This window comes from Triticum urartu, chromosome 1A (genome assembly GCF_056163025.1).
Source record: "Triticum urartu cultivar PI428250 chromosome 1A, HENAU_Tu73, whole genome shotgun sequence".
NCBI lineage: Eukaryota > Viridiplantae > Streptophyta > Magnoliopsida > Poales > Poaceae > Triticum > Triticum urartu.
Window position 1 is genome coordinate 510,228,159 of NC_141873.1, and position 8,759 is coordinate 510,236,917.

General features: G+C 51.9%; 1 pseudogene; it reads left to right on the plus strand.

Moving 5' to 3' along the window:
• The first annotated feature begins 331 nt into the window (after nucleotides 1-331).
• On the plus strand, nucleotides 332-1,188 carry LOC147992044 (NDR1/HIN1-like protein 13; annotated as a pseudogene).
• The last annotated feature ends 7,571 nt before the right edge of the window (nucleotides 1,189-8,759 follow it).

Below are 8,759 nucleotides of genomic sequence, written 5' to 3' on the forward strand. Positions count from 1 at the left end.
ATGGAAGGCGCCGTTCGATGCTTCAACGAGAAGGACCGTGTCATGAGTTGGAACCAGCCAGTGTGGAGGCTGCTGGTCTCTCTTCAAGTTTGGGTACGTGCACTGGTGAACAGGAGCCGTAGTGCGTGCTGTCCCATGGTACAAAAACAAAGAGATCATCTATTGACTGCAAAGCTATAGAACGTCCACGATAAGCATACTAGCATTGAACGCCGTGCTAAAGAAGTACTATTCAGTTGGGAAGTACCAATGCGTGCAAAACATTCTGGCACAGACGGTTTTGATATCGCAGATTGATTCGCACCCGCGACGTGAGGAGCAGGAGCGGCCTATGATGAACAACGGCCGCGTCCACCAGCTCCGACTTCTCCGGCGAGTACGCTTACTCCTCCTCCGACCCCTCCCCCAGCCCGCTCTGCAGTCCACTTCGAGAAGCCCGTCCCGCCGCCGCCCCAACACCAGCAGAAGCCGCCGGCGCCGCAGCCCGGCACGTACGTGGTGCAGGTGCCCCAAGACAAGGTCTTCCGCGTGCCGCCGCCGGAGAACGCGCGCCTCTTCCAGCACTACACCCGCCGCGCCTGCCTCTACCTCTCCCTCGCCGTCCTCCTCGCCGCCGCCGTCGGGGTCGTCTACCTCGCCTTCAAGCCCAGGCAGCCGGCGTACTCGGTTGTGTCCCTCGCAGTGTCGGGCCTCGCCGGCGTCAGCAACGCCTCGGCCCCCGGCCCGCTCTCGCCGGGGTTCGCCGCGACCGTCCGCGCGGACAACAGCGCCAACGGCAAGGTCGGCGTGCACTACGACGGCGCCGGGAGCCACGTCGCCGTGTCGTACGAGGGCGTGAGCCTGGCGGACGGCGCGTGGCTGGCCTTCTACCAGGCGCCATGCAACATCACGGTGTTCGTGGCGAAGGCGAAGGGCAGCGGGATACGGTTCTCGGAGCGCGAGCGCGGGCAGATGGCCGCGGCGGAGCGGCTCCGATCGGTGCCGTTCGACATGGATATCACGGTGCCCGTGCGGCTGCAGCTCGGCGGTGTGAGGACGTGGGCCGTGCCGGTGACGATTCGGTGCGCCATGACGGTGGACAGGCTCGCCGCCAGCGCCAAGGTGGTGTCCAGGCCGTGCGACGTCAATGTGCCGTTCTTATTCCGTTCTGGAGGAACTGACGCCGCTGATGCAAGAAAAAATGGCTAATGGCTGATTAGGAGAGCACTTCTTGCAGGTAGCGGCCAAGGATTCATGCTGCTTCCGTCATTCTTTTTTCTCCTCATTAATTCGTATATTGGTTTGATCGAGCAATGTTAATTCTTTTCTCCGTTGGGAACTTGAAATCATGTTCTGCCGCGAAATTGTGCTGCAGTAAAGATGTTCATGAGGTGCAACCTCTCTTCTCCTGAAAGATTGAAAGAAAAATGGTGTTGTGCACTCATACCTGTTCTGTTACAGTCTGAACAGTTTTATCATGTGGTTTTCAGTAGAAACTACACATTTTATTTTGGAACAGTAGCAACTACATGTGGTTCTGAATATGAAATACATGAACATTCGTAGTTCCAAGCAAACTTGGAATCTTGGATGTACTCCACTTTACACTAGGTTATTTATGCTTTTGCAGTCAATGGGAGGTGAGTGCGGGTTGATTAAAGAAAACGGTAGGCCTGGGACTGGTGCTTCTGCAAAAGTGTGTGTGCTGACTGGTCCGACCACCTGGCTGCCAATTGTATGCAAGTTGGGGTATGGTGAAGTGAAGTTTTGCAAGTTTTGGACTAAATCATCACATTCTATGCAAGTTAGGGTACCTGAGCTGCTATTACCTCATCCATATCCATGATGAAAATTGTTTGTGTGTATAGTAGATTACATGCCGTCACGTCCTAGACTGTTGGTAGATTTGGTGGTTGGAGTTTTTCACTTCTTTTTTCTACACACAAACTAGAGTTAAAATAGGGCACCCGATCGGTGTCTCATCTACTCGCAGATTCTTTTCTTGAATGAAAAGTGAAAATGCATCATCCCTTAATTGAATTGGACAGTGGACTGCGAGACAAAGTAGACCAAAAATTTAAGATGGAGGATCCGTTCCACTACGACCACACCACTTGATAGTACGTGTTTGATGCCTTGTTACTTGATTGGGCCATGCACGCCTTGTACTTTCAGGGCTGCGCAATTGGATCCTACCTTGCACAAAATGATTGGGTCTATAAACGTCTGCCGATTAATCCTACACTACAGTGGCATAGAGAGAAAAGGAGAGAGAAAGAGATGCATGCATGTTTAACATGGCTCACGCACCGGCTTGCAGCCTTGTCCTAGCGGCCGGTACAACAAAGATGCCTCCCTCTAGCGCTTTCCTTTTTGTGTGGGGCAGGAACGGCGACAAACATCACCTTGCTAACCAAGTTTAGCTCAAATTAACCCTATTTTGAAAGTACATTTCACAATCTTACTCTTATCTAAGACAACATCCACCACCGCGTTAATTTTAATTTACACATGAATTACTAAGGTCAATGGCGTTTTCATCTGGCCAACAACCTTCCCGGCCGGCTGGTTGTCCGACACGGCATGGTAAGGAACCCCATAGACCTCGGCGTTTCCCGCCATAATTTGTTCTCTTGTTCTTTTGGGTGCATGTTTTAGCCCTAGGTTGAACCATAGTTCATCATTTTTGTCAAAATTTTGGCCATATCACGATTTGGTTTGATGCATGGATGCAGGTCCTCTTCATTTTGTGTCGAAAGAGTCCCCTCCATTAGGGAGATATGCATTGTTAGATGCAAATCAGTTTGAGAGAGATACATGCATATGTCTCATGGCTCACATGCACACATAATACTCTCTCTCTTTTTTTTCATGCACAAAAACTTGCAGCCTTGTCGTAGCGCGCGGCCGGTACAAAGATGCTTCCCTGGAGCGCTTTCCTTTTTGCGTGGGGCAGGCACAGCAGACATCAGCCAGAAAGATATGGATCCTTCTCTTGTCTTGAGATGGATCCATGTTGTCTTTCAAGAAAAAAGAGAGGTGGATCAATGCTGCAGGAGTAAATTGCACAAGACCACCACTTTGAGGGCTAGGGTTTCACAAAACACTAGGTTACAGTTTCTTGACAAATTGCACCATGTCTTGTGTAATCTTTTTGCAAAAACCACTGATTGATGGATCTGACTCGGTTAAGTGCGTTTATGACAGATGGGGCCCCTATTTCGCTGATGTGGCATAGCGTTTTACCAAAGACAGCATTAGATGGGTAAAAAAAGCGAAAACACCCCCAACACTTTTGTCAAAAAACGAAAACACCCTCCCCCATTCAGATCGGGATCTGTCTCTCAAGCACACCATCGTCGTCCTCCTTCCAGCTCCTTGATGCGTGCCGCTGCTCGCGCCCATGCGCGGCTGGCGTGGCTTCTGCAGCTCGCGGGCAGTGCCGCTGCTCGCCACCATGAGTGGCCTGCGCGACTGCTGCTACTCGCCGCCGGTGCAGCTGCTCGTGCCCACGCGCGGCCTACGCGGCTGCTGCTGCTCGCGTCCGGCGCCGCCGCTGCTACTCTCGTCCGGCGTCGCTACGGTTGCTCGCTCCGGCGCCGCCGCTGTTGCTCGCGTCCGACGCGGCAGCTGCTACTCTCGTCCGGCGTCACTACGGTTGCTTGCGTCCGGCACCGCCGCGGCTGCTGCTCACGTCCGGCGTCGTTGCTGCGCACTCCCGTCACCGCCGCTGCATATGGTGCGTGGGTAGGGAGGCGCACGACAGATCTTCGTCGCCGCCCGGTGTCGTGCCCCACATGGCCAACCCGCCACGCGACCGCCGCTCTGCTCCGCCGACGCCATCGCCGCTTTGCTCGCTCGGCGCCGCCGTGCTCCGCGGAGGGAGGAGAGAGGAGGCTGCGGCATCTCAGGCGGGGGAGTGGCTACCCGACCTCCTATGCATCGGCGCCGAGCGGAGGATCTGGCGGTGAAGGGAGAGATGGGGATCGAAGGGAGAGAAGGGATCGAAGGGAGTGGGGGCTTTTTTTTTCTTTTTGATTCAGGGGTGTCTGTGTACATTGTAAGGACTAGTTTGTAAATTAAAATTAAAATTGATTTGGCACAAAATGTTACGCCATGTAGGCAAAAAAGGGCCCCATCTGTCATAAGCGTGCTCAATCGAGGCTTATCCACCGATCAGTGGTTTTTGCAAAGTGTTTACGAGAGATATGTTGCAATTTGTTAAGAAACTATAACCTAGTGTTTTCTAAAACCCTAACCCTCAAAGTGGTGGTTTTGTGCAATTTACTCATGCTGCAAATTGCAGTTGCAATGGTATATACATCTTTTGTCAGATTTGTCTTCCGTCCTCCTTTTCTTTTCTTTAGAGCTTCAAGGACTTGCTTTTGAAAGCCACAGATACTCCATCACAGGGTGACATGTGCCGATCAACATAATTGGGGCAGTTGATGAGCTCCAGAAGACGATGCCAAAAAATGAATGAACATGCAGAGATCCACACACAGTAGAATCTGTAGAAAACTACTAGTAGCTCATGCAGTATATGCCGTTTGCAAAGCCCTAGGGATGGGATCCAGGGAAAGAAAGGTGTAGCCAAAGCTGCTTTTGCACACACACACTGGCCGGATCGGTCTGAGTCTGATCGCCTGCGTTTGTCGCAGCTTGCTACGGGCAAAAGCTGGTCCCGATGAGGGTTCAAAGCACTGGGTGCCATCGGTGAGAAATGGCAGTGACACCGGCATGCACTGCTTTGCATGCAGCCCAGCGACAGGCAGCACGGCCTGATCCACACTGCCACAGATTCGCCAGCAGCATCTCGATCTGGCTGCCATGATCAGTTGCAGTTTGCAGGTGGCCATCTCCCTCCACGACCACGCACGCATGCACGCCCATGCAGAATTCGGGATCAAGCAGTGGCACGTACGCTTTTTTTAAGGTACATGAGCAGTATTTTTGTATTGGACGTTGTATCTCGTGAAAATGGACAAAAATAGCCCTTATCTGAAACTTCAACACAAAATGACTTCAATCTGAAAATATTTCATGAAACGGCCACTTTTGCATGACGCCCGGGGACGCCCCGGGCTAGGGCGTCATGCTATTTGGCATGGCGCCCTAGGCCGGGGCGTCATGCTACATGTCACTACCATGGCGCCCTAGCCCGGGGCGTCATGCTCTTTAGCATGGTGATTTAGCCGCGGGCGTCATGTAAAAGAGGGCCATTTCATGAAATATTTTCAGATTAGAGCCATTTTGTGTTGAAGTTTCAGATAAGGGCCAATTTTGTTCATTTTCTCTTGTATCTCAGGCCAACTCCAATGCACGACTCCAAACGGACGTCGGATTTCATCCGTTTGGGTCGGTAAAACGGACACCCATGTTCGGTTTAGGCCGATCGCTGGTCTGTACACCTTACGCGCGATTGCATCCAAACATTGTCCATGTTGGAACCTAAAAAAAATCCCGAAAAAGGCATTGCAACTTAAAAAAACAAAGGAATGGCAAAAGTTTAAAACATACTCCCTCCGCTTTTTTAGTCTGCATATAAGATTTGGTCAAAGTCAAGCTTTGTAAAGTTTGACCAACTTTGTTGCAAAAAATATCAACATCTACAATACTAAAGTTATATGGTATGAAAATTAATTTCATGATGCATCTAACAATATTGATTTCATATTATGAATCTTGATATATTTCTCTATAAACCGGGTCAAAGTTGACAAAATTTGACTTTGACGAAATCTTATATGCGGTCTAAAATGAAACAGAGGGAGTAATATATATAACAAACTTTAAACTGTCCACATCTTAGTCACAGCCAGCACATAGTACTTAAGTTTAAATTAAAAAACATAAAAACGGTAAAGCTGTTGCCTGCCCACGCCGGCGGTGTTAGTGGTGGTGACAATGCCAGGGCTGCATGGCATCATGGTCGTCCACGACCATGATTGGCCTACAGCGCCTCGTTCCACACCGGGGTGGGCGGTCGGTCCTCCATGGCCTTCTCCATCACCTCCTACTTGACGTCCAGCTTTGGCACATAGACGTCCACGGCGGCCGAGAGCACCAGCATCTTCGCCAGACCCTCCCACTGCCTACTGGCTCTGCTTGTACTCCATCTTGGAGTCCTCCATGACGGCCCGCACCAGCTGCTCCTCCTCCTTGACCGTCATGGAAGTTGCTGGCGGCGGTGACGGGAAGGGAGAGGGCGTGGGCGGCAGGCCGCGCACATGAGTCCGACCACACACTCTGGGTGGGCTCGGCGCGCACGCACGTGACGCGCCGAGTGGGCTACAAGCACGGCCGGCAAAGTAAGTTTGTCGGCGAATGTCGTGCTCGTCCTGGAACCAAGTGTCCCAGAGCGGCGAGCCAACATATTAGCGCCGGCCGGCAAGGTACTGGCGCGCGATGTGGGCGCACCGGCGGGTGATCTTCTAAAGGCGAGCACGGCCGCTCGCTGGCACGGGTGCCGATCCGGGCTCAGATGCCACCCATTGGGGAGGTGGGCATTAGACCAAGACAACGGGGTGCCCATCTGCCAGTACCGGCGGCAGAAGTCCACCTTTGACGTACGGCCGGAAGCACGCCGGAGCTGCGGGAGGGGAGATCAGGAATGCGGCCGGCGAGGTGGAGTGGGTGGTCGCACTTCCTGACAAGGCAGACGAGGAGCCTGCCTCGTGGTCGTGTTTGTCCTTCTTGTCCGGCACCCACTTCCAAAAGCCCGTTTGCAACGGCCGACGGTGAGCGAGGTGGGGTGGCTCGGCTAGTGTTTGGTGTCGGGCACGGAGGGAGCAATGGAGCGGGGACGGTGTGCGGAAGTAGAAGTGGACTGGCTAGTCCACGGCTTCACCATAAAAAATTGACGCGGCCGGCTGGGTGGCTGACCGGCGGGCCCGTCCACTCATGTGGATTAAATGGGGGCGGTGGGAGGTAGTTGAACGGACGACACACGGGCCCGAGGCTGATGGCGAGAGGACATGTACGCGTCCGTTCCGTATTAGTTTGATCGTAAAGCCCGATCAAATTTGCACCCAAGATGGGTTGAGAAGGATTAGAAATGGACATTTTTTACGGATGCGGCCACACATTGGGTCATGCCGTCTGTTTGTTTGAGCTAAATCGGACACACCTGGACCGAATGGGTCATACGTTGGAGTTGGCTTCACACAAACAAACAGAGCCAGGAGAGGACTTTGGAGACGGGCACTTGCATGCACGGGATCGGGGTGGGACGACGACGGGGAGAAGGAGATCGGTCGTATCTGCGATGGGATTCGCTTCGGTTTCCATGGCCGTCCCTTTCGCTGCCGCGGCAGCATGTGCGCGCCCCGCCCGGCAGCGGCTTGCGGCAGCAGCAGCGTGCCTTGCGATGTGGCACTGGCAGCGGCATTGATCATGCCATACGCGCTGTGTGTGTGCTCGATTCGATCGGCTCCTGCTTGCCACTAGAGATGCTCCTCGCCTCAGCGTCTAGTACTAGCAGTAGATAGATGCTGCCGGTGTGCGCTCTAGCTTGGTCCCGCGGCCGGCAGACTCTGCCTAGCCATGGAGGAAAGTAAATCTAATGGAGAGGCCGAAAGGCCTGGGTAATAGCAATGAAAAATAGACGTCTGTCTGCACTGGCAGTTCGAGACTTGGGTCGCCAATAAAGTAGTCTTCATATTTTCTTTTGCTTTTGCTTGAAATTAGTAGTTCTAATTATATGCAGTCAAACAAAGATTAAAGTAGATTCATGTCAACAGAGAGAGATTAAAGTAGATTAAGAGCAAACTACACCCGAAATACTTACAATTTCATATGGGTGCCAAAATGTATGGCAAATTTGCGTATAATTTGTCACTTAAATGCCATTAAGCGGCATTTGTAAAATACTAATAAACATAGGCAATCTCGCTATTCGACGTTGCGAGCTACTAGTCGAGGCTGTTCTCAAAGTTGAGAGTCTCACTGGCTTTCAAACAACAATCGAGTTTGCGTTGTCGCGTGGCCTCCTTAGGGGGAGGGGGGTTCCTCCGCTTCGCGGGAGGAAAGCTCGAGCACGCCCCGAATGGGGACAAAGGGGACGACAACATCCTCTTCGTCAGAGGAGTCGTACCAGCGGCACTGCACAGGTGTGGCTCATTGTGACGGAGACAATGGCCTCCGATCCAATGTCACATGCATTAATTGAGTCCATAGGTATGTAAATACTATCTAAAGGGGATGAGGTTGTGATCATGGACTAATTGATCAAGTGCTTAGAGATCAAGCTCCAAAAGCCTCTATCAAACTCTCACATCCCACTATGTCCAAAACCCTAAGTCAAACCCAGTCTCACCAATCCACTCCAATACATACTCATCGAGTTAACCAATGACATAGTCATTGGCTCATTGCCTGAACCCCAAAATTTGGTCTCACCGAATTGGCCCTTCGATCCCACTGAAGAGCACTTGCCAACCTTCTTTTGCCAACTCAAATTCAGTCGGAATTTCCGATCAGTTACAGACGGTTACACCGAAGTATGAAAGTGCTTAGGTCATCACATCTCAGTCCCACCGAATGGTTTCACCCGGTCTCACCGAAACGCCTAAAGTTCAAACATTTTGTACAACTTGGTCTCACCGAGTTGTTTCAACCGGTCCCGCCGAACTGTGCATAAAGGTTTGCCTCTATATATCGCTACGAATTCCACCAACTTTCAGAGAGCAACCACAGTGAAGCATACTACACTTCCCATATCCTTTTCAGAGAGAGAGAGAGAGAGAGAGAGAGAGAGAGAGATCCTTGTTTTGAGATAT